This window comes from Sycon ciliatum, chromosome 2, assembly GCF_964019385.1.
Source record: "Sycon ciliatum chromosome 2, ocSycCili1.1, whole genome shotgun sequence".
Classification (NCBI taxonomy): Eukaryota; Metazoa; Porifera; class Calcarea; order Leucosolenida; family Sycettidae; genus Sycon; species Sycon ciliatum.
Window position 1 is genome coordinate 4,432,672 of NC_088644.1, and position 25,390 is coordinate 4,458,061.

Here is a 25,390-nt window from a genome sequence, read left to right on the forward strand (position 1 = left end):
TATTGGTCAAGGATACTGGAGCGCCGACAGGAGTGAAACGATATACTCCCACAGACTCGTGACTGTAAAATAGAGACTTCAGAAGATCAGTCAGAATTCAAATAATTGATACTGATTGCTGAGCTGATCTGAGGTACATAATGGTTTTGCACATTTATTACTAGAAAACAGAGTTTTTTTTTGTGGTCCCACGGAGGGGTTTCCCCGCGGCCCTTGGGCGCCTCGTCTGAACTGGATCCTGGAGTGACGGGTTACGTCGTTAAAAACACCGTGTGTGTGCTCTATCTGAGCTGTGTCACACAGTCCGTGCGCCAAATTCAAAAAAGTCGTCTAGAAGTTGCACTTTTATTTGCAACCGCGGGAAATTTGAGAGGTCTGGAGAAGAAAATTCTCAATGGGACTCAAAATTGACAAACAAGACGACGACCAGCGCTCGAGCATAGTACCTTTTCGCCATTCCTTCGTGCATGATACCTATTCTAATTGATAAACACTACCCTCATGTTTCGTTTCATGCGCAACGGACGAAGCGAAGTGTCTTTTTTCGACCACGAAAGAAAGGTAAGGAAATTGTCGTCTTCGCGACACCCTTCGGATTATTTAGTGGGGCATTGTGGGCCAAGGGTATTTTTTCTTTTTCTTTACAACTGTCCCCAGGTACTGAGACGGCGCTGATATCCTAGGAGTTCTGTTGGTGCAAAATGCCAGGTTACTGACTTATGGCGAGGTTTGTCCACCCAAAAATATGGGAGATTTCTTGGATAACATACACACATAATACAGTGAATGATGGTATTGCATGCAGTGGGCATCCAAAACGGTTGAACCAAGCAAATATGGTATGATACCTAGAGGCTAGGCACACAAAAATCACTCAGGAATTGGACGCAAGTCCCGGGGCCTTGGTGCGTCATTACACCCGGGCATTGAATGTTTGCCGGCGCACGGCTTTTGCTTCACCACTTCATACAAGTTTACGCACTCACTCAATTCGAAAGACTGGAACGAGACCAAACCGAATGTGACAACTAAGAGCGAGTTGTGCATTTGTTGGAATAACGTTCGGGCATTGCGAGAAGGATATCAGCAGGGTCCAATAATGGCAGCAACAGCACCAGGTGATGATGGAGTACCAAGGAGCTTGTATCATGCACATTACAGTGAGCAACAAGAGAAACCGTACTGTGGTACGTGAAATCAGAGCCTGGGCAGGATGATCGACACTGTGCTACAGCGCCTCAATTGTGCGAGACAAAACAAACAGACCAGCAAGCAGAGATCATGAACTGGTACACACCATTGACAAAGCACAAACCGCACAGCAAAGTTACAGGGCATAGCCGAGCGTTTTGTTGCCAATGAATTGCTTGAGAAGGGAGCAGTATTCCTTGTAACACTGCATGGACCAGGAGTATACGAGAACGCAGAGTCAGAACCAGGCGTAACAAGGCAAGACGGCTACTGTACAGGGGACAGGCTTGACGATCACTTCCATACTCTCAATTTTGGAAAAACAAATAAATTAGGCATCACGTCATACCGAAGTGGCTTCGACACGCTACATTGCATTCATAGCTGTACGGTGAACCTGTTACGCGAGCTTCTGTGAAACAGACAGCATGCCAATGACCTGCAAGCACCAACAAACGCAGCCGGTAAAACAAACGCTACATAACTGCCCAACATAAACTTGTACATGCTGATGAGAAGCAAGAATGTGCTTGATGTTGGAAGTTGTGCTCGCATATTCAAAAACATGCATGGAAAACATCAATGACATTGTTCACGAATACAACAGATACATCATACAGGGAGAGTAAGTAATCCTTCCTCCATTTTGTATACGCGCACGCGCGTGGTAGATAAATCCGTTTGGCATGACTTTCGATTGAGGTTGCGTTCACCGTAGAGATAGGTGAACTCGAAGCCAACACCTCTCACTTTCGCTCTACTGCCCCTTTGGGGCCGATGCGATCCTTGTGCCAAGTTGTGGTAGTGGCTCAACAGAACAGGACAGATGTGTGTGTGTGTGTGTGTGTGTATGTGTGTGTGTGCCAACACAGGTGAACTCGAAGCCAACACCTCTCACTTTCGCTCTACTGCCCCTTTGGGGCCGATGCGACAGCGACAGCTTATAGACCTTATATTTATTTTTTATAGTCCTACTTCAAGTAAATGTAGACAGTCAGCATCATGAAAGTTACCATTATGTAGAGTTAAATACAAGCCAGTCTCTAGAGATGAGCACGACTGTCTCAGGGTAATACTAGTGATAAATACAAGTACTTCGAAGTACTGTCTTTTTGATCTTTTAACACAAGATGGCTTTGTAGCTTCAGTCGTCCAGAATATTCATTTTATTCCGCGGTTGCCGCAAAATTGACACGCAACTGTACTTGTGCAAGTCTCCAAACGCTACGTAATTGGCCGACATTTACTTGTCCACGGTGATGAGAAGCACGACTCCTAATTTTAAATCATGAAAGGATTACATACGCATGTACATCCGCACAATGTGCACTATCCTGAAGTCGTGCGCAAATATTCAAAATCATTCACCGGACACAGAGAGGCGCACATACTGTAAAGTACCGCGAGAGCGCCCCACCTTGATTTTGCCGCGACAGATTTTACAGCCAGGGAAAGGAAAATCGTATGGCAGAGTGCAACGAAGTTCGTACGGCATGAGCAACTTAGTGTACTAAGGTCACACTAAGCAGGTTTTTGTGTGAAGCTCGTGTCCGCTCCAAGGTACGGATTGTCTGCAGAACGTGCAAAATGTGTACTGAAGTACAAAGTTCGTGCCGTATAACCTACAGACAGGAGACCACCTCCACAATACGACCCCGAAAGGACGAGATGGTGGGGCGCTCTGGCGGTACTTTACGGTACATGTAAATACGAAGGAACCACATGCGCTGCAAGGAGATTAGTCATTACTTTACTTATGAGTTGATGGATAGAAGTTTCCTTTCAGCTGACCATTACCACTCATGAAAGCAATAGTGAGTGCTGTTGTTCTGATTCACAGGTATATATTCGGCCCTTAGCGCAATGTGTTTTCGAAGCTAGGCACACGATTTGCAAGGGGAAATCATGCAAAGATGTGGCATAAGGCCCTACAAACATGACCTAGGTAAAGGGATGCCATTATTTGCATTTGCAGTACTTTGGCATAGGATAATTTGTGGATGATTGTGTTGATCAATTTCACATAATTTCACGACAGGTCATAGTTTATTTAGTGGGGTGTTGTGGGCCAAGGATCTACGACCATCTCTTTTGCATTTCGAACAAGTAGACACTTTCAACAATTCATACAAAAAATGCCTTCAGTGCAAAACATACCGTTCGGACACACCAGGCAGTCCTTTCCAGCCTTGATTTTCAAGTGCAGACGTATCCACGATGACCTTCGAGTGAACTGCGGCTTGGAACACTTTGAATACGAACCACACACTCAAACTAACTAGACCACCGCATAGCTAGTGTATTCACGGAGCCAAAGAAGTCTCCTTCTGCCCCCACAGGGTCTTGGTTAGTTCTCTAGAAGGGACGAGAGCCATACCTAAATTCAATAAATTCTCCAATTCCAAAAGCCTCAAATGAAGGCGTCTTGGTGACTTCGTTTCCCGCGGTTGCAAATAAAATCAGCCCTTGAGTACCCCTTGGCGCACGGACTGCTGTTCTGCTCTACGTTTCACCTAGAGAAGTCACGTGGAATGTGTACTGGGAATTTTCCCTTCCATATTTGGCAGTTTCATGCAGTTGATCGATACCCAGCAAATCCGTACGCATTTTCTCTGCGTGTGCCACAACGTAGAGAACCCCATCTCCGCGTAGAAATCTGGAGCCAAAACACGCGAAGCCGTAGACTCTAACCCAGACACCTGCTCTCTACGTGATTTCTCTACGTTTCACGTATAGCAGAACCTCCCTTATGCTTACCCACACACCCGTACATACATGCACACAGGAATTGACATGTGTTCATGCGGTTTTAAACAGACCCACACACGTCTGCATGACTGATCGTACATGTAAACGCACACATACATGTACAGTGTTGGCCAAATGTTTGGGCCTACCCAAGAGAAAACAGGTTTCCAGAGAAAATCTTTGTATAGTGCACGAACAAAACTACTGAAGTTGGCTATCTACCGAAGAGATCATACTCTGATCCATCTTTCGAAGGCTAGATAGTTGTAAAATAAAATAAAGTCAATTTAATTGAAAAAGCGTAGGCCCAAACTTACGGCCAAAATTAAAAAACAGCAAAATCCAGGTGACTAGCTAATAGATATCAACTAAATCTAATCCAAATGATTTGTTTCCATGCTAAGAACCTATCAGTGAACTGTTTGCCCAATTTTACCACTTAGTAGGTCCTCCCTTTGCCTTGACGACAGCCTCCATGCGCGCAGGGATGGTCGAGACGGGTTTCGCGTACTTGTCCCTGCTGATCTTCCGCCACGCTGTCTTGCACACTTCCCCAGGCTGTGTTTCTGTTGATGGGACTTGGGGAACATCATGGCAGAGACAATTCAGCATTTCCCACAAATCCACAGTAGGATATAGGTCCGGCGACTGCGTCGGCCGCCCCAGTGCGCGATATGGGCGGTCCGCCAATTACGCCTTAATCGCGTGTGCGCGCGCAAATACATCATCCAGACCGCGCAACACATCGACCATGGACGGCTGCATACTGTTCTGCAGTATTCCTTGGTATTGGTCTGCTTTCATCGCTCCGTTAACGTTGTAGAGCCGCCCGACCCCGTTGCCGGCGACGCGGTCCCGTATCATGATGCAGCCACCACTGTGCTTGACTGTGCCAACAGTGCACTCTGGCACAAGTTGTACACCTGGTCAACAACTGAAATACACCACACCATCTGATGCTCTCATATTAAATTTAAACTCGTGGGGCCACAGTACGTTGCTCCACTGGTCCACAGTACATCCTTGGTGGGCCCTGGCAAAGACCAGTTGTTTCTTCAATTTTCTGGTTGATATACGGGTTTTTGTGATCCTGCAGCCTCTCAGGCCAGCTTTCAGCAGTCTGGGACGTTCCGTACGGCTCGGGACATGTTTGCCACGGTTTTGCACCAGTCTGTCTTGAGCTCCCACGACAAAGTCCTTCTGCTAGCCAGAGTTATCACCTTGAGGTACCTGTCGTCACGAGCAGACGTCAGCCTTGGATGACCAGAACGAGGCTAATTCTTGCAGCTTTGCATCACTGCGAACCTGGTGACAGTTTTCTCACCGTGCGCGCACAAACGCGGGTCAAATTGGCGATATCATTCGAAGAGAGGCCATCATTATTCATCTTCACTGTCAACTCCCTCACATCAGAGCCAAAGGTGCTTGGATCGACCCATGGGGAAGGAAAAATGTCAAAAACAGCAACTAAAATTTGTTGTTCGTGTCGTGAGGACCACCACGTGTTGTGCAGTTGATTTCCCGCTGGTTTTGCATCACACATTTTTGTACCGTACGGTACCGTACAAATTCAAATATTTTGGCCAAAAATTTGGGCCTAGCTTTTTCATGATTTTCACCTGAAAATTTGTTTTGAAGCGCACGTGCGCTGTAGAAAACTTATCTCACGCGTTTTCATCGGGCTTGCAGCAGGTTTGAAGATACACAACCTGGCAGCACCACTGTATTGTGCCAAACCCCAAAAATTTATAGGTAGGCCCAAACTTCTGGCCAACACTGTACATGTACGTGCACGAACATACACACCCATTATCATGATTATAATAGGGAGGTTTAGTCCCACGTAATCCGTGGGTACTTTACGTGTGTGTACCACGTGATACTCAGTGACCCACGTACAGACGTTTTCTGATTCACGACATACCGTCAAGAGTACATAAAGGTTTATGTACTCTTGATACCGTGTATGGAGGCTCACCCGGACCCACGTTCCGCCAGAACGTGGGTGAAAATCAGAATGGAGCGCATTTTGCGAGCTGCGAGGGTGCTCAGCTGAAGAAGTTTCCGAAGCACGAAATCACAATATTTGATGAGCTTCTTAGGCCCGGGTAGCTTCGTCTTTGACCAGGTTTGGGCCTTTTGCTTCATGCTTTTGTTTGTTCCGTGGGACTAAACACAACATTGCAACGTGGATGCCCGCGCCCTTCATCCACTTTACGTGGATCACCCACGTACGCGTTTCCGTTACGTGGGAACTAAACCTCCCTAATACCTGACCACACGCACGCACATGCACTAAAGTATGGGAGCATATGTACACGAAGCGTCACATGATTGCATTCATATTAATAGTCCAGCGGCCCAAACTTGAAAAAAAAATTCCGTTTCAGTCTCAAGCAGACAACCTGGGTTCTTCACCACGGCCTAAAGTATGTATACCTGACCTGGATTCCGCTTGTTGTCATCTTCAGAGTTAGGGCAGAAGCTCAGGAGAAGCCAATTTCTCCGCTCTCGTCGGCGATACTGCGCACCATCTGGGGGTGCACAGTTCACGGAAAGGAGCGCCTTTTTCAAATTTTTGAAGATGACGACGACACCGACAGGATACTCTTTGAAATGTAGAATTGCATTTTCGTTTGGTAGTTGCATAGTAGTTTGCGTTTCGCGCTGTTTGAGTGCCTCCTGCCCACCGCTCACAGCATGGTAGACACCTTTTGACATGATGGAGGAAGAGGCCGTGGAGCTTCTTAGGCCTCGTCCTGGGAATGGCGTTGTATCGCGGGAATTTTGCTTGTGCCATTGCGTTCAATGCATCGCAGGAAAAGCAAACCCGATTTACTTTGCAGAGTTGGGAAACTTTGTTTGAAGCTGCTAAATGCAGGCAGGACGAGCTATACCTTCTTGTGCGAGAGCCACTGCACCGAGGAGAGCGTCCGCGGATGGTACCACCGCAAGTGCTACAGTACATACACTAACAAAACGTTGCTGGGTCGGCTGCCACTTGGACGTGGCCATGACTTTTCAAGCCATTCTGAATTGGAGGAGATACATGTATGTGATGATGGGACACCATGTACCAGCAAAGCGTAGAACAAGGAGAGATGTACAATGATTGAATCCACATCTGCAGACTTGTGCCTCATGACATGTGCATCTAGCAGAGTTGGAGAACAACGCAAGAATTTTGGCTTTCGCTCCAGAATGGCCCAGATTGCGTTGCAGCGGAAATCCACTATCAACGTCGGAGCATGCTACAGTGCCTTCACCCACCTGGCCACTATGCACCGGCAACGAAGTGGCAAAGGGAGTGACCAGCCGTCGGCCTACGAAACATTTGACAGCCTGGTGCTGTATATACAGTCCGAGTTGAAGTCTGCAAGGGCCTTGCCCATGAAGCTTCTCACGGATAAGTACAATAACTGCAAACGGCACCAGCTTGGCCGACCATCACACTCCGCCTTAGTGTCCAACTTTCATGCTGAAAAAGAAGATAATGAGCTACTTGGGGACCAGGTGAGTTCTTGGCATTGTTGAATGTGTAGAAATAATTTGATCATGTTTTATTGTTTGGTCATGACCAAGGAAATCCAAATAACACATACGCTCAACTACAAGATCACATGATTGCATGTACACACCAGATCATGAGTCCAGACTCAACTCATGCACAGCAACTAAAAGCCGCTAAGTTCATTTCACACGCGCGCTCGGGAAACGGCACATGCTGCATGCATAACGTACCACGATGCGCTACTATCATGAATGTCTGGTTGGCCAAGGAATGCCACAATGTGTATGTAGACGTGAACACTACAGTGCCTGACATCTACAACATAGGAATGTATTAAATGGAATGCAAGTGTTCATGCTCATGTAATGTGGTAGTCTTCTTTGGTTGAACTACGTTCGTGGCTGTTACACGTATTATTACGACCAGCTTGGCTCTCGCGCTACTTCACACGGTACACATGTAGGTCAGAATAAATCAGGGCTTGTGGTCCGAGTCAGAGTAATGTCCAAAGCTGACGTCAGTATTCTAGGCTGACTTTATGCAAGAAGAGACAGAATTATAAACTGGTTGTTTTCTAAACACAATTGTATAGCCCGTGATAACGCGGACATGCGAACTTGACTTGTTTAAGGATCGAATTTCATTGGCGTGTTTCATTTGCGTTTTGTGTTTGAACTGTGTGTTTCCTTCAGCAATTGACATGTATGGTAAGTGGCATGGGTATACAGGCGCACTCTTCACGGAGCAACCACTTGTCTGTGTCGTCTGCAAACGGTCCGATGGCCGGTAATACCCAGTCATTGCCGAACAGTCATACTAGTACGCACCTGGCCCGGCTCCAACCATCCCAGTCCAGCCGGTCGCCGCAGATTTCCTGCCCGCATCCACGTCCACTGCGCACCCCAGTGTCCGGCAAGAGAACGGGCCCTATGCCAGGAGTTACGACGGGCCCACTGCCAGGAATTACGATAGGCTCACTGCCAGGAGTTACGATAGGCCCGCTGCGATATCCGCTGGGCTTGTCCCCGCCAATGTCGTGTTGCCCACTCATTTCGGCTTCAAAGGATCCGCTACTCCGCCGCGTCAGGTGAACACCAGTGGATCCGTTTCATCTCTGGGTACTACATCAGCCTCCAATACAGATGTGTCGGCTAGTACGGCTTTGACTACAACCTCGGGTGCGAGGCAACCAGTGGCGGCTGCGGTGTCTTCTACAGCGCCATCTCAACCACGGTCGCAGCAGGTTCTTGCTGATCTCTAGCGTGCTATGTGGTGTGTGAGTGTGTGCGCGCGCGGACGCGCACACACAATGCCATGTGTTGTGCGGTGTGTGTGTGTGCGTGTGGGGTTTGTGTATGTGTGTGTGCGAGCGCACGCGCGCACAATGTCATGTGTTGTGCGGTGTGTGTACGTGTGTGTGTGTGTGTGCGCGCGCGCGCATGCACACAATGCCATGATGAGGGTGAAGGCAGTTTCGATAGTGGATTGGACTGTAAGTCCGACTGTGAATCGGACAGTGAGTCTGAAAGCTAAGGCTAGTGGACCGCACTATTGAAGTTTTTGAATTGATTTGAATTTGAATTGTACTTTTCAACTCTGCAGCAAATGACAAATACACTACTGCGCTATTATTTACAACATCTTCCATATCGCTCGTTCGCTAAGATCAGCTTATGATCGCTATCACTCTGCCGTTTTCCGGTGTCCTTTGCTTCGCTCGTGCTAGCTCTCTTCCGCTGGTGTTGTCGAGATAGTGTCCCAATAAATGAAATCCTCTCATACGAAAGATCCATGTTTGGGGGTGATTTTGGTCAAATTTTACAACAAATCAATCTGTGCCATCTCTAATCACCATCAATAGGGAATGAACGCTCGGCAAAGGGCAACCATGATCTACGAATCATCCAAATACAAGAACAAATTCACATCGACTGCACTAATTTTCAATAAAATATGGTATCACATGCTGCCAATTTCAATCAAGGAGTCGTAAAATAACGTAAAATAACGACTTCCGTAACGAAACCTAAAATTGGTTCTCCCCAGCTTATGCCCTAGTTCTGGACATGACAACAAGCCGTTTCGACATCCCTAGGACATGGTCTTTCCACCCATGCAAAGCTCAGGTTGTCTGCTTGAGACTGAAACGGGACTTGCAAAACAACGTCTTTTAGATTTGGGCCGCAGGACTATAAGTTTACACAAGCCAGCCAGGAAATGAATGCATACTTGTAGTGGAGTGGTGGTAGCTGCTACAACAACTGGAGTATTGGCTAAATATTGCAATAAGGAGAGTGTTATGACAGTCATGCAAAAGTTCTGCTGTTATCAACGACGTGGATGCCTCTCATGCTAAGTCCAAGATACATGTGCATGATTGTACTCTTATTAGAAACATACTTCGAGCAGCTTGTATCCAATGTATCCAATGTATCCAATCGTAGGCATCACGAGTCATGGTAGCAGCCAACAATCTGTAAGATTCACTGATATTGAGGATACGGACGAGGGTGGTGTACTGATCAAACATGCAAGAACACCTTGTTGAGCTGGATGTTCCCCAAGGCACAGCCACCTCGTGACTCTACCATTCGTTGTCTCTGCTCTCCTGCCTTGTTGCCTTCATTTCATTGGTAGGGTTGTGTTTGACGAAAAACCCATTTGACTGCCTTCCAGCAGATGGCTTTCAAATGTAAGCAAATATCATACATCACTTCAAGCTAGGACCATCCCCAGTGGGAGAAATGAGGTAACCCACTGTTGGCAGCTGGAATCGTTTGACCTTGTTGACCATGGTGATATCTACATAGGCATCAATACACAGAGAGTGCAGTGTACACACACACCATTGGACCATTGGACGCCCATTGCCAGAGGAGATGATAGCGATGCTACAGCAGAAGCCATAGCAGCTTGTGCTGGGATTACACCATTCAACAGCTTGCAAGGCTGAAGAATTGACCGCCACTATTCAGCCTGGTCTACACCACACAGCTATGAAGTGGCTTTTTCTGGCCAGTGAATCCCTACTTTTAGGTCTTTTTTTCATTTTTTTTTCCCCGCACACACATCACACCACATACTCCGGCATGCACTGGCTGTTGGTAACCACCCAGGAGTATGAAAGAAAAGTCAGCAGGAGTCTGAGAAAGAGAAGAAAGACGTGTGTGACCATAATCGTCGGGAATCGAACCCGCAACCTCTCGATTGGAAATCGCTGCACACACACACACACACACACGCGCGCGCGCGCGCGCGCTCACACACGCACACACACACACACGCACACACACACACACACGCACACACACACACCAAGGAGCATGGCGCCACTAGATGTTTACCATGTACAGTAGCAAATATCACCGCTCAAGCATGTGTATGCATGGAGTACATGATTATGCCACAGGGAATTTTTGTATACAATGTCACACACAATGTAATTGCACAGACCCTTCAGCATTGCGCAGACCCTTCATCATTGGGCTATTGGCATTGGTCATGGGTTTCATATTCACGTCTTAACTATAAATTGACAAGTCAACATTATTATGCTCTTCTGCTTCATGCATTGTGTTCAAATACCAAAATACAGGCAAATTGTACCAAAGTTCCACACAGCTCTGCATCATTTTTGCCAATGCTGTTGATTGTACATTGTTCACAATCACTGCAATCGCTGCCATTTCTCATAAATAATATTGTCATGCAGTATAGTTACGAAATACACCGCCAGGATGCCACAATACAAATATCACGGCTGTTAGCTGCACTTGGATCGCGGCAACTTAGTTTTCTGCACGTGAACCGTGAAAAATCAATGCATGCTCATGCATAACCAGTCAGCTGGCCTGCTCGCCCACGCATTTGACAGGTAACAATTCCATCAAATTTGAGATATCGCTTCGTTCTAAGTCTCAAAACAGTTCTAAAGTCACCAAACCACGCTGGTAATCGATGGCTATTCAATGTTAACATCTTCAGGAAGACTTCGGCCGTTTCCCGAGAGTTTGGGAATCGTTGCCGTTATTTTTGACGGTGTTCTTCTTCCTCCTGTCTGGAGCTGCAATTGCATCCTGGAATTATTTGAAAGGTATTTCGTGCGGGCTGTGGGGGGTTCCAACAGGCATAAACTGACATCGCTATAGGATAACTGGTAACTTTCACCCTTCAAGGAGGTAGAGCAATGAGAATTTTTTTGTGGCGGTCGTCCAATTTTTGTGGCGGTCGTGGCTGTATTTGTGCACTTCCAAGGCTTTCATTCTGCCTGATACTACTCTCTACTGTATGGGAATCGTTGTTTAGGCACATGTAGCTGTCTTATTTGGTAGATCTGCTGTTTTCAATCACTTGGGACACTTTGTCTAGCCTATTTGTCTTTCGTTCGTGCCATCTATCAGTTTTGTGGGGTGCCTTGACCTGTATTTGTGAAGTTCTCGAGTAAGGACTCTAATTCTTGACTGGAGTCACGTCTTGAATTGAATTTGCTGGGTGAGCCCTCGTTCACGCAGTTGTACTTATCGTAATAGTCAATATCTGCTTGCTGGACGGACTAGCGGCTAGAATAGGAATGACCAAATGGTCCAAGTGTGTACTAGTACACGATTATTGTTTCCATCATCGTGAAATGACCGTTGTGGAATCGCAATCGTCTGCCTTTGGCACTGAGGACATGAGGTGAGTTGATTGTTACTTCTGCTCAGCAATGAAGCGATCATCGGCTCTCTTTGTTCTAATTATTGAGAGGACATACCGGCATCGCAATCAAGTAAAGATTAGGCAAACCTCGCCAACCTCCAAAGAGCCCGAGTCGAAGATATTTTCTCCAAATGCAAAGACGATCTTTGTGAGTTTGTGACTTGCATTTGCGTGCATACATGAGCAAGTCACGGACCACCGCACGTGCGCGGTTACCATGCCATCTCGAACCGACGCCATCTTTCTAAGTTGCCGCTTCTTGACAGCCGTGAGATGGCTATATTTTTTCAACAAACATGCAATTATTGCGAAAAAATAAATATTTCCATAATTTCGTGCCGTTGGTTTGTACACAATTTCAGGGCTAAAATAACCTTACCCTGTCATGGCGATATCTCTGAGGAGTTGAATTCACCTAGTCTCCCTTGTGCAAAAAATTCCCTCGTGGTGCTGCCAGCTGCAATGTAATGGCAACCCAGAATAGGGTGAAAATCGAAAACGATAAATTCCTCGCCTCCCGTCCATCCAACTGCGCTGGTTGCATCAAGTACGATGTTTAGAAGACGAGTGGCATCCGACTAACGACTGGCAACATATTTCTTGAAGAAGGAAGCCCTCATTTCACCGACTGGCCTCGAGGTAGGCAACAAATCGGCAACAATTTACTGACCGGCGTCGTCATCTTTCCCTGCATAACATAACGTCTGCATGTATGGTTCCCGCGCAGAAAATAAAAATCGGGCCAAAACAGGGTCTGGCGCACGGACTAGGACTAGGATCCTAGGACTGGACTGCACTGCACCACAATGTCTGCCGTGCACGTGCACCGCATGCGGCTACCACCCGTTGGTAGATCTAATACCGAGCACCTTACGTAGAGACTTACGTAGCCTAAGTGAAATACCGAGCACCTTACTTAGAAACTTACGTAGCATAGCGGTGTCGTTTTTCTTGCCAAGTGAACACAATAATAGAAAAGCTGACAGGATCGCTTTTCTAAATAACCCCACGGGTTATGTACTCTTAATCATATCAATACGTATAGATTATAGACCGGTTAGTCTATACAGGATATAATTATAGACCGAGTAAAAGACCGAGCTCCCCAAGGTCTTTTACGAGGTCTATATATCCTGTGTAAAGCGGGATTCACAGAAGCTTTTTTGCGATGCGACACGCGATGCGACAGACGCGAAACCGGGAAAACCCCAAATCGCAGCCATGTCGCACCCCACGCAACTGCCGCAACTGGGCCATCGCAGGCCATCGCAGAAGTAATTATAGCAATAAAAACTGCTTTATGGCAGTTTTCTAAAAAAGGTTATTGTGTTCTAGTCCATGGACCCCGTCTAAAAAGTAAGAAATTAACGAAATGTGATAGCCGAAAATTAAAATTTCACACAAAACCTCACAATAATCACGACACTTGAAGATCTAATAGTACGGCTTTCAACACTTGTTTATTCCGACACTTGTACTTGTACAAGTACATGTACTGCGCCAACATGCTTGCATGTGAAAGAGGACCACGAGGGGAAAAGGTCGTCTCGCATCCTGTGTGTGATTATTGTGAGGTTTTGTGTGAAATTTTAATTTTCGGCTATCACATTTCGTTAATTTCTTACTTTTTAGACGGGGTCCATGGACTAGAACACAATAACCTTTTTTAGAAAACTGCCATAAAGCAGTTTTTATTGCTATAATTTCTTTTGTTTTTTGGCTAAAGGATATTACCGGTATTATTTTTATTTTATTTATTTTACTAGGGTGTTTCCCACAGACCTATGGTCTTCTTACGGGAGCCCCTAGAAAGGTTAAGCATGAACGAACAAATGGGCGATAATCTGTACAAGAGCGAACAGTGGAAGGCAGCATATTCCACCGATCAGAACCTATAATTGTGTCACCAATGGAATGCCCTAAATGATGGCCTAAATGTAGCGACTCTACATGTTATTATTATTATTATTTTATTTTACTAGGGTGTTTCGCACAGACCTATGGTCTTCTTACGGGAGCCCCTATGGCTATGTACATGTACGTGTATCATATCAATTTGCATTGATGTGCAAGCCTTTTCTTGCAGAAAATGGAACTAGTCTTGCATACATGTATTCATGTTCTTCTGCAGGGGAATCATATGAGTAGTGGCGGTGATACTTTTTTTTATACGCAGGTCATTCTGTGGATGTTGCAGAATTCCATGACTCTGTCATAAAATTGTCTTGTGTTTCAGAAAATTCAGATGTCCACACCCTAAATCACATTTGCATGAGAATTGTAACCAGGTGCGTGCCGCAGATGTTTTTGTTGATTCTGTGTTTATAATTGTAGTCATGGGTTGTCGTGATAAGGTCATCCGGCATCATATTGTAGTGAAATCGTAATCCTGTTGATGTCGGTAAAACTTTTGGAAGCAGTTCAATGACTTCAAAGTGTTACAAGTCCACGATTATCTAAAACAACACAGCAAAGTAGGAACAATAAACATGTATTAAAATGTAAACAAATACATTGCTGAGTCCGACACCTCGTTCCAACAACTACACTGATCCTGAGGATATAAGGGGCAAGGATATATGGTTGGAGGTACTGAGAGATAAACAAGGCACTCCATAATAATAACATGTTACACGACTTTGGGGGAGTATGAATGATATCCAGTCAAACCTCTTTAGGACGAACATCAAGGGACCGATGGCATTTGCTCTGTGAGTTTGTCTTAACCCTATTTTTATAACGAGTGAATACAATTATTTCTCCAATACTGCAATAGCGACACGAATAGATTTCTTCTACAGCGAAAGATTCTAAGCCAGACCAAACCATTGACTCGTCTTTTATGAAACAAATGAGTCACTGAACCTTTCTTTAGCAACATGACGGCAACTGAAACAACAACAGAGAAAATACGATACATGTACAGCACATTCTTGCAGGTACAACAAACAGATTGCAGATCGTAATTCTTGCTCTACCGGCACGCAACTTTATTTGGGGCAGTGCAATCTCGGCGGTACTCACAAATCAAACAGCCCAGACTCGAGTAAACAAATCCAATCGTACGAGATTTTCACGACTGCACCCATTGGCTTGTTTCGTATGAAGCAAACAAGTCACTGAATGCATGAACCTCTCCATAATGGAGATTTTCCCTGATATGCGAATTTATTTTGCATACTATTATAAACGTTAGTACTCGGCCAATGCGTCCTTGAACCTTCGCCTCCAGATTGGGAACTGCCAACGGTGCTATGCCACTGCAAAATTCAGATTCTACCCCATGATCGGAGCACGGAATCCCGGAAGCAATCATGACCAGTGCCTTACTTGTAACGTACCAATGTACAATGAACATGAGTACATGTATTTCGACAACACATCTAAGCCTTACCGTCAAGAAGGTGAACTCGCGTTCTTCGCACACTGTTGGCAAGTGCAAAGAGATACGAATGGATCTATTAAATCCGAATAAAATCAGCACACGTTTCCGTAAATGAAAGGGTGAGCATAAGCAAATGATTTGAAGGAAACTGGTCAACTCAGAGATCACCTGTCATTGAGTATTCCGTAAAAGGAGGCCTCGACAGCAGAAAAGCTAAATTTAGAAAAGAGATCCTGTCAGCTTTTCCATTATTATTTTATTGTATTCCACCTAAAATCAGCACACTTTTCGTAAATGAAAGAGTCAACACAAGCAAATGAATCAAAGGGAACTGGTCAACTCACCTGTCATTGAGTAATATTCCGTGAAAAGAGGTCTCAGCAGAGCCGAAGCGAAATAAGCCAGGACACGAAATATCCGAAACAGCTCATGCAAGAAGCAGTTCCAAAGAAGGAAGTTCCTCGCGCATGCACATCCGAAAACGGACTGCATGCACGGCATGCAACACAATGTCTGCCGTGCACGTGCACAGCACGCGGCTACCACCCGTTGGTAGATCTAATACCGAGCACCTTACGTAGAAACTTACGTAGCATAGCGGTGTCGTTTTTTCTGCCATGTGAACACAATAATAGAAAAGCTGACAGGATCGCTTTTCTAAATAGTTGAGCTTGGCTCAACTTTTGCGATGCGATGCGACAAGCGATTTGGTGTACGATTTTGACCTTTTCTACAGCAAAGTTGTACAAAGGTGCAAGAGTTGCCTATAAATTTTTACAAGTTGTGTCAAACCGCGCGAATATATTGGTGACGTACCCAAATCAGCAAAACTTTGTCGCATCGCTGACTTCTTCTGTGAATGGTATTTCGCGAGTTCGCATCGCACGCATCCATCGCAGATCGCGTCGCATCGCGTGTCGCATCGCAAAAAAGCTTCTGTGAATCCCGCTTAATTAAAGGGGAAGTATACCTGTTGTGTCCTGCTCAAGGCAGACCAACTCTTCTTCGAAAGATGAGAATGAATCATCAGTAAAACGCAATGGCTTTTAAAGGGAAGCTGGCTGCAAAGGCGGCTTGAAAGGTGACATGTGAATGTGTTATGTGCAAGGCGCCAGAGGTACAGCAGTGCAGGGCCTAGGGTGCGAACAGTAGCACTAGCAGCCTGAGTGCCAAGTGCAGGGAAAGGTGCTACAATATCACCACATGCCCCCTCGGCTTAAGTGCGACTTGGGAGCACTAACACAAAGAAAATCCTGAAACTGAAATTCGAAAATCACAGCGTAGCGCACAAGCAACAAGGACAAAGCAAGAGAAGCATGCCCAGTCAATCTATGCACGTGGCCGGAGGAACCGTCTGTTCCGCCAGAAGCTGGACCCCGTCACTGTCTGCACTGTGTAGCTCCGTCCTCTTCTCGTGCATTTTGTGACCGTTCCTTCCATATCCCAGCGTTTTGAAGACTGGTTCTGGATCCATACCTTATCGCCTACGTGCAGAGGGGGCAGAGGTTTGCCAAGCTGGGATGAGACCTGCTGGGGAGCACTGCGGCTGTGGGCAGCGTACTGCTGCAGATTTGCAGGAAGTGTGGGAACCTTGGTCCTCGTTGGCCTTCCAAACAGCAGCTGGGCCGGGCTTGCTCCTCCTGCACCAGGCGTGTTACGCCACTCCAGCAACCCTTCTCTGAAGGCACTGCTGTTATAGGCGTCACCTTTGCCAATTTTCATTAATAAGTGCTTCATGGCCTTGACCGCCGCCTCAGCCGCGCCATTTGACTGAGGATTGTACTGGCTGCTGGGGTCGTGGCAAATGTTCCACTCTGAGCAGAACGAAGCGAACGCTGAAGATCTGAATTGCGGCCCACCATCCGTCGTGAGGCGCGTAGGAACGCCAACGTCCGACATCCACTGAACGAGATGTTTGGTGACGTCAGACGTAGTAGCCGACCTCCCACAACGCCCAACAAATGGCCAGCCGGAAAACTTGTCGGTGAGAACCAGGTACTCAAAGCCGCCTAGGGAGAAGAGGTCCGCCGCTGCATCTTCGAACGGTCTGGACGGACGACTGTCAGAGAGGAGCGGCTCAGAAGGTTGGGAGGGGAGCAGCGTGATGCAGGATCTGCAAGTCTGGACGACGTTCTTAACGTCATTGGAGATCTGGGGCCAGTACACTGCTTGCCTGGCCCTGCGGAGTGTGCGGGTCTGTCCCTGATGAGAAGCGTGAAGTTGCTCCAGCGTGGTCTGGCGTAACCTTCTGGGAACGACAATACGGTGGCCCAACAACACTATGCCGTCCTCGACCGACAGGTCATGCCGAACCTGCCAGTACGGGTGCAGATCGAGGTCCAGAGCAGCCTTGTCCACCGGAAAGCCGTTCTTTACGGCGTTCAGCAGCTTGAGGTATTCCGGGTCCGTCGAGCCCTCCGCCCGCACCTTCGTAATGCCAAGGTCGGGGAGGACTGTATGGCCTGTTTCCTCGTCCTCTTGCGACAGCTGACGGAGAACACAGTAGCAGTGCTCGATTTCTTCCTCACCAGCTTCATCGTCAGGGTCTGGTGCACTTACTGGGTGTCTCGACAGGCAATCTGCGACCTTGTGATCGGCACCCGGTCTCCACTGAGCCACGAACCGAAAAGGCGTCAGCTTCTCCCGTAGTCGCACGATTCGTGGAGACGTCAACTCATCCAGCGTCTTAGCATTCAGGATAGGAATGAGCGGCTTGTGATCGACTAGCAGCTCGAAATCAGCACCGGCCAGGAACAGTCTAGCCTTGTGGACTTCCCAGACTACCGCCAGCAGTTCAATCTCCGTTGCAGAGTACCTGGCCTCGGTCTCAGTGACGTGCCGTGAAGCACATTGCACTAGACGCCACCGCCCGTCCACTTGCTGCTGCCACAGTGCCATGCCGAGACCGTTTGACTGCGAGGCGTCTGTCTCGAGACGAAGCGGCTGTGCAGGGTCGAAGGTAGCCAACACTCGAGGGCTTACCAGCTCCTCTAGTATAGCTGTAAATGCCTGCTGCTGCGGATCCTCCCAGATAAACTCATTCTTTGGAGAGAGCAGAGAGCGGATCGGGGATAGAAGCTCCGCTAGTCGCGGCGTGAACGCGTCGAACTGCTGCACGAGTCCACAGAAGGATCGGATATCAGTGCGGTTGGTAGGGATTGGAAAGTTGTGTAGATCCTCCACCAAGCTTCGATCAGGACTGTAGCCGTCCGGCGTCACCACGAATCCGCAGTACGATGCTCTGGGTGCCGCAAAGACGAATTTGCGGCGGCTCAGTGTGATTTGGTTCTCCGAGCAAAGCTTGAGCACATTGCGAACCCTCTGGGTGTGCGCCTCAAGCTCAGTGTCGTACACGATGACATCCTCTACCACTTTCTGAAGATTCGAAAACCCGGCGAACACTTCGTCTCCTCTCCGGTTGTGTTCGTCACCTGCCGACACCAAGCCCATGACGTTCCGCTTGAAACGGTAGGCACCCCATGGCGTCATGAACGTTGTGAGCCTGGTGCTATCGTCGTCGAGGGGTACCTGCCAGTAGCCATGGCGAGAATCTAGGGTGGTGAAGTACTGCATCCCCATTGGGATCGACGCGACGACTTCCCGAGGTACTCGGGTTGGGTATGCCGGCCTCTTGACCCATTTATTTAGACCCGTCAGGTCCACCGTGATGCGCGGCTCACTGGAATTCTTCTTAGGGACCACCACCAGTGGGTGGCACCAAGTGTATGCTTCGCCGACAGGCACCTTCTCAATGACGCCCTTGCCCACCATGCCGGGCAGCTGGTTCTGCACAGCGTCCCGCCACCTGAATGGGATGGAGCGAGCGCGATACAGGCGGCATGGCGACGCGCCATTGATGAGCTCGATGCGCATCGGCTCACCGCTCATGGGCTTGAGCGGGGTATCACAGAACACTTCTGGAAACTCTTCCAGCAAGGTACGTCGGATTTCCTCAGCCGCCGTCGACGCAGTACCTACTGACGTGTCTGCGACTTCGGATGCTTGCTTCCGAGGGATGGAGATGTTCGCCACGCTTTGTACCCTTAGACGGGAGTGAGGCCATCCATCCTCGAGAAGCCGCAACTTCATGCACGTGTCCTTGCTGAGCAGAGGTGTCCTCAGCTGCCGGAATACGTGCAGGGTCGACACGGCGGTAGTGTCGCTCAAAGACAACTGAGCCTCGAGCTTGCCCATGGAATCCAAAGCTGTACCGTTAGCTGCCTTGACATCAGCTGTGTCCGGCACTAGATTCATCCTGAGGCTTGGGTCGATACCATCCAGGTCGGTAAGACTGATGGCGTCCACATCCGCGCCCGTGTCCGGCAGCCACCCGATAGCGCATGACGATCCTCCCTGGATCGCGACGCCAACCGTCACCAGCTTGTTCCTAGAAGGACCAGCCTGGTTGACAAACAGCGAGTCGACAGACGTCGTTCCTGGTGAGGGCGAGGTCCGCTGTCGACAAACCCTAGCAAAGTGACCCACCTTGAGGCACAAGCGGCATGTCTGGTTATAGGCCTTGCATTGGCCCTTGGGGTGAGTCTCCCCACAAAACCTGCACGTGCCTACGTCCGACTTCAGCGTCTTTGCCTGCGCCTGCTGACGCTTGTAAGTGGACTTCGTTGCCGCCGCCAACGCCAGGTCGGGCAGCTGCTCACCGAGGCCAGATTCCGTATCGGTAGAGGATTCGTATGCAGAGCATATCTGCATGACCCGATCGAGCGATAACTCACTGGCATACTCTTCTTCGAGCACCCGCCGTTGCATCGCTCGATCCCTTAGGCCACAGACGAGCCTGTCGCGGAGCCGGGTTTCCCGAAGTTGGGCCTCATGGCCGCACAGTGACCCACATCTGCCGCACTGCAGACTATCTGGGTAGCTGCACGCATCATGCAGCTGAGACAGACCCGAGAAGTACTGGCTGATACTCTCACCTTGTCTCTGGCTCCTGCCATGGAAGGCCTTGCGGTCCAGTAACGGGTTTCTTCGCTTTCTCAGGAAAGCTTCCAGCTTCTGGATGGCAACCCGCTCATCATCGCCGTCGGCTATGGGAACTACGCCCGCCTGCCACAGCCGCACCCAACCATCATTGAGAGCTGTACGGAGAACTGCTTGCTGTGTAACTGTACCTGCGTCTCTGCATAGCCCAGTCAACGACACGTAGTCAGACCACTTGACTTTCCACTCGAGGAAACCAGCTAGGTCTATCGAGTCTGGACTGGGCAGGTGGGGTATTTCCGCTCTCCGGGCCCACGGCCCTACCTCTGGCTGTCTTGAGGTGGATGGTGGCGGGCCGCTGCCGGCAGGCTGGCTTGACTGCGCCATTGTGAGCCTAAGCAGAATCTGCTGCTGCTGGCTGAGGGATTGGACGATAGACTGCAGCAGGCTTCCTTCTTCTTGAGTTCCTGGCTGCATCCGCTCTGTCAACCCGTCGTTGATTGCTGCTGCTTCCTCAGCCTTGGCCTTGACAGAGGTTCGTGTCTTTCGCTGCGCCATGTTGTGTCCTGCTCAAGGCAGACCAACTCTTCTTCGAAAGATGAGAATGAATCATCAGTAAAACGCAATGGCTTTTAAAGGGAAGCTGGCTGCAAAGGCGGCTTGAAAGGTGACATGTGAATGTGTTATGTGCAAGGCGCCAGAGGTACAGCAGTGCAGGGCCTAGGGTGCGAACAGTAGCACTAGCAGCCTGAGTGCCAAGACCCATGCAGGGAAAGGTGCTACAATATCACAATATCACTAAAATCAAATTTTCACCAGTTGTAGTCTTCTGGGTGCTGAGTCGAATGGTCTTGGTCCGAGGAAGCTGCGACGCTCCCTTCCTACTTGAATCCCAATCGAACTCGCGCACTTCCACCGAAACTGGGTGACTGCGCCCTACTAGATGGGGATTTGTATGCAAAATGTCACTAAACTGCGCCATTTCGTATGCAGCGTTCCTCCTTTATTCCCAATCGAACATGGTTGAACAAGCGGTCACGTGCTCCTGGGTGCCCAAATCACCTGGTCACCGCGCCAGCATGCAGGCGACAACTTTCACACCAAGGTTCAACTCGAGTTCAACTCGAGTGACAGGACTGCACCCAAAAAAGGTCAAACAGGCTAGTAAGTTGTACCCTGCAGGCACGGTGACCAAGTGACTGGTGTACGCAGGAGCACGTGACCGTTTAGTGCTTCGCTAGATTCAACTCAGCCGTGCAACGGGTCGTGGACCACAACATTTTATTACAACTAAGAAAGCACTAATTCAAGTTGAGTCGGAATGGAAAAGATTACGATTGATCTGAATAATATGCAAGCGAATGCAGCTTATATAGGGTAGAGAGAGAAGCGCTAGCAATTGTGCGTTGCGGTAGAAAGTGCAAGAAGGAAACGGATGTGGTCATGAGAATTGCAATTGCTGATGTAAGTACAAAGCAGTATTGCATCATGTAGGTGCAATCAGTATTGCATCATGTAGGTGCAATCAGTATTGCATCATGTAGGTGCAATCAGTATTGCATCATGACATGCAAGAGAGAAAGAACATGGAAAAACGTCATACGCTCGATGTGGCAAATGGGTAATGTGTAAGTGATGTAATCACTACGTAATCAAAAGGGAAGTAACTAGAATTTGCCTATGCAATCATTGCGTAATGTCACGTGTGCATGGACTGTAGAATGTTCGTGAATATGCACTACAGAGCTCCCCACCTAGTGGATTTCCGGGGGAAATGCACGATATGAAAATGACATGCGCAATGGTTCAAGTCAAGGTAATGTAACCTACAATATCTGAATGGAATGTATCACGAGAGTGGCTCAATAGTATGAGGGAAAGCGCACTTGACGACCGGAGCGGGTCTGTCGTGGTGGGAGGACATCATGAGCGAGAGACGGCGTCGGGGCAGGACGAGCCGATGCATCTTCTTCACCATCGATGTAGGCTGGCTTCAGACGGTCAATAGAGACAGCGTCTGTGCGGCCGTTGAGGTCGATGGTGAAGTGTTTGTCCGTACGACGGAGAACCTTGTGGGGGCCAGAATATGGACGTTGTAGCGGTGTGCGAACGGAGTCCTGGCGAAGGAACACATGGCTGCCGGTGGCGAGGTCGGCAGGAACAAATACGGATCGGCCAGATGGGTGGCGGGGCTGTGTAGGGCGGAGTTCAGCCATGGCTTGCTTCAGCCGACTAACATAGGATGTGGGATCTGGAAACTGCTCATGTGTCTCGATGAACAGATCGCTGGGTAGACGGAGTTGACAACCGTAGACTAGTTCAGCAACCGAACAGTTTAGATCAGCCTTGAGGGAAGAACGAATTCCCAGTAGAATCAGCGGTAGATGTTCGGTCCAGCGGCGGGAGTTGTCTGAAGAACGTATGGCGGCTTTCAGCTGTCGGTGAAAGCGTTCAACCAACCCGTTAGCGGCAGGATGGTAGGCGGTTGTACGGATGCGGGACGTACCCAGGAGAGACATCAGCGAGGACCACAGGGACGATTCGAACTGGGAACCACGGTCGGTAGTTAGAAGAGTCGGTACACCATAGCGGGAAACCCAGGAACTCACGAAGTGGCGAGCGACGGTCTCGGCGGTGATGTCGGGTATGGGAATGGCCTCGGGCCAACGAGTGAAACGGTCGACCATTGTTAGGAGGTACGAGAACTCGTTAGACGGTGGAAGCGGTCCCACAATATCGATGTGGACGTGCGAGAATCGGGCATCTGGTTTTCGGAACTTGGCGAGTGGAGTGGTCGTGTGTCGGTGGACTTTGGTTTGTTGGCAAGCGATACAGGAGCGGCACCACGCAGCGATGTCTTTGTTCATTGACGGCCAAACGTAGCGGCTCGTGATGAGCTGCCGGGTGGTCCGGTGTCCGGGGTGAGAGAGGTTGTGGAGTGAGTCGAAGATACCTCGTCTGAACTGGCTTGGGACGAATGGACGAGCGGAGCCAGTGGAGATATCACACGTCATCGGTGTGTTAACCATGGGAAACTGGATGTCTTTGAAGACGAGTGATGTTGACGGAGGGACAGTGTGACGGAGCTTGGAGAGTTCCTTGTCGGCCCGTTGAGCGAGGGCGAGGCTGCCGAAGTCCAGGCTGGCAATGGTTGCGATGGCGTCATCGGGTAGGTCACAACGCGAGAGTGCGTCAGCTGCAGCGTTTTCCTTACCAGGGACGTATCGAAGATCAGTGGTAAACTCGGCAATGTAGCTGAGGTGTCGTTGCTGGCGAGGACTGTGTTGTTGCGAGTGGCTTCGGATAGCGTGGATCAGTGGCTTATGGTCGGTGCAGACGTGGAACGGACGGCCTTCCAGGAAATGACGGAAGTGTTTGATGGCGAGGTATATGGCTAGTAATTCTCGGCAGAACGTACTATAGCGGGTCTCGGCCGGCTTTAGCTTGCGTGAGAAGAACGAGACAGGCAGGGACTCACCGTTGATGTGTTGTTGTAGAACAGCGCCGACGGCGACATTGGATGCATCAACCATCATGCTGTAGGCAGCGTCAGGGCTAGGGTGGTAGAGGGTGACTTCGTGGACTAAGGCGCTGCGGGTCGAATCAAAGGCCTCGCGTGCCTCATCCGTCCACTCAAGCGGGCCCTTGCTCTTCGGCCGGCCTTGTAACATGGCGTTGAGTGGTGCAAGGCGGGTTGCGAGGTTGCGCTGGAACCGGTGGTAGAAGTTGACCAGGCCTAGGAATTCTCGTAGCTTACGGACACTGGTCGGTAGCGGAAACTCCTTGATAGCTTGGACTCGGGTCGTTAGGGGTTGAATACCGGTGGCATCAACGTGGTGGCCCAGAAAGTCTAGTTCGGATACGCCAAACCGGGACTTCTGTACGTTGATGATGATACCGTGATCAACTAGGCGTTGGAACAGGCAGCGGAGGTGGCGTTCATGTTCAGCGGGGCTAGCACTAGCGACTAAGAGATCATCAATGTATGCAAAGCAAAATGGAAGGTCGGCAGTGATCTGGTCAATGAAGCGTTGAAAGATTTGGGCAGCGTTGCGTAAACCAAAGGGCATTCGGACAAACTCAAATAGGCCAAAAGGTGTGGTAATGGCAGTCTTGGGGATATCATCAGGATGGACTGGGATTTGGTGATATGCTCGGACTAAATCTATCTTGGAGAAGATGGTCGTGCCATGCAAATGGGAAGTGAAGTCTTGCAGATGAGGAATGGGGTAGCGATCGGGGACTGTACAGTTATTCAAGGCTCGGTAGTCGCCGCAAGGGCGCCAGTCACCAGAGGGTTTCGGGACCATATGCAGCGGGGAAGACCAACAGCTTGCAGACGGGCGAACAATGCCCAGTGTGAGCATGTGCTGAAATTCAGCTTTAGCAGTGGCAAGGCGATCAGGAGCTAAGCGGCGGGGTCTAGCATGCACGGGATGGCCATTAGTGACTATGCGATGGGTAACATTGTGCTTGGATGGCGACTCACCAGTAGCAGGTCGAACAAGGTCTGGAAACTCGGCTAGGAGAGACGAATATCGGTTCGGTTGATCGGTTGCGAGGAGGTTGGCTGCAGAATCCGTGACATCGGCGGCCACTCCGTTGATGCGTAGATTGGTCGAGGAGTCCTGCAGTTGTCCCGTTGCAAGATCGACAGTCAGCTTGTAGTGGCCTTTTCCGAAACTGCGTGTACTTGAGTGTTCGCTGATGGGACTGTAGACTCGGCCACTTTGTCAGCGAGGGCCGCTAACTCCTCCAGAGACAGAGTCGTAGGTGTAGCTGCTAGAATCTGACGGACAGCTGGGGGTAGACGTTGCACGAAGAGTTCCCGCAAGATAGAAGGGTCAAGCGATTTTCCTCCCAGTAGCTGCTGCATTCTGCGTAGGACCTTGCTGGGTTTGCTGTCACCGACGTCGGCG

General features: G+C 49.0%; 2 long non-coding RNA genes across 2 annotated transcripts; one reads left to right on the forward strand and one right to left on the reverse strand.

Moving 5' to 3' along the window:
* Positions 1-926: 926 nt before the first annotated feature.
* On the reverse strand, positions 927-3,677 carry LOC135808337 (uncharacterized). The gene is made up of 2 exons (XR_010552075.1): positions 3,349-3,677; positions 927-1,630 (listed from the first exon to the last, which is right to left on the reverse strand). It is a non-coding gene; the product is annotated as an uncharacterized LOC135808337 (long non-coding RNA).
* Positions 3,678-6,304: 2,627 nt separating this feature from the next.
* LOC135808338 (uncharacterized) lies at positions 6,305-9,133 on the forward strand. The gene is made up of 2 exons (XR_010552076.1): positions 6,305-7,452; positions 8,143-9,133. It is a non-coding gene; the product is annotated as an uncharacterized LOC135808338 (long non-coding RNA).
* The last annotated feature ends 16,257 nt before the right edge of the window (positions 9,134-25,390 follow it).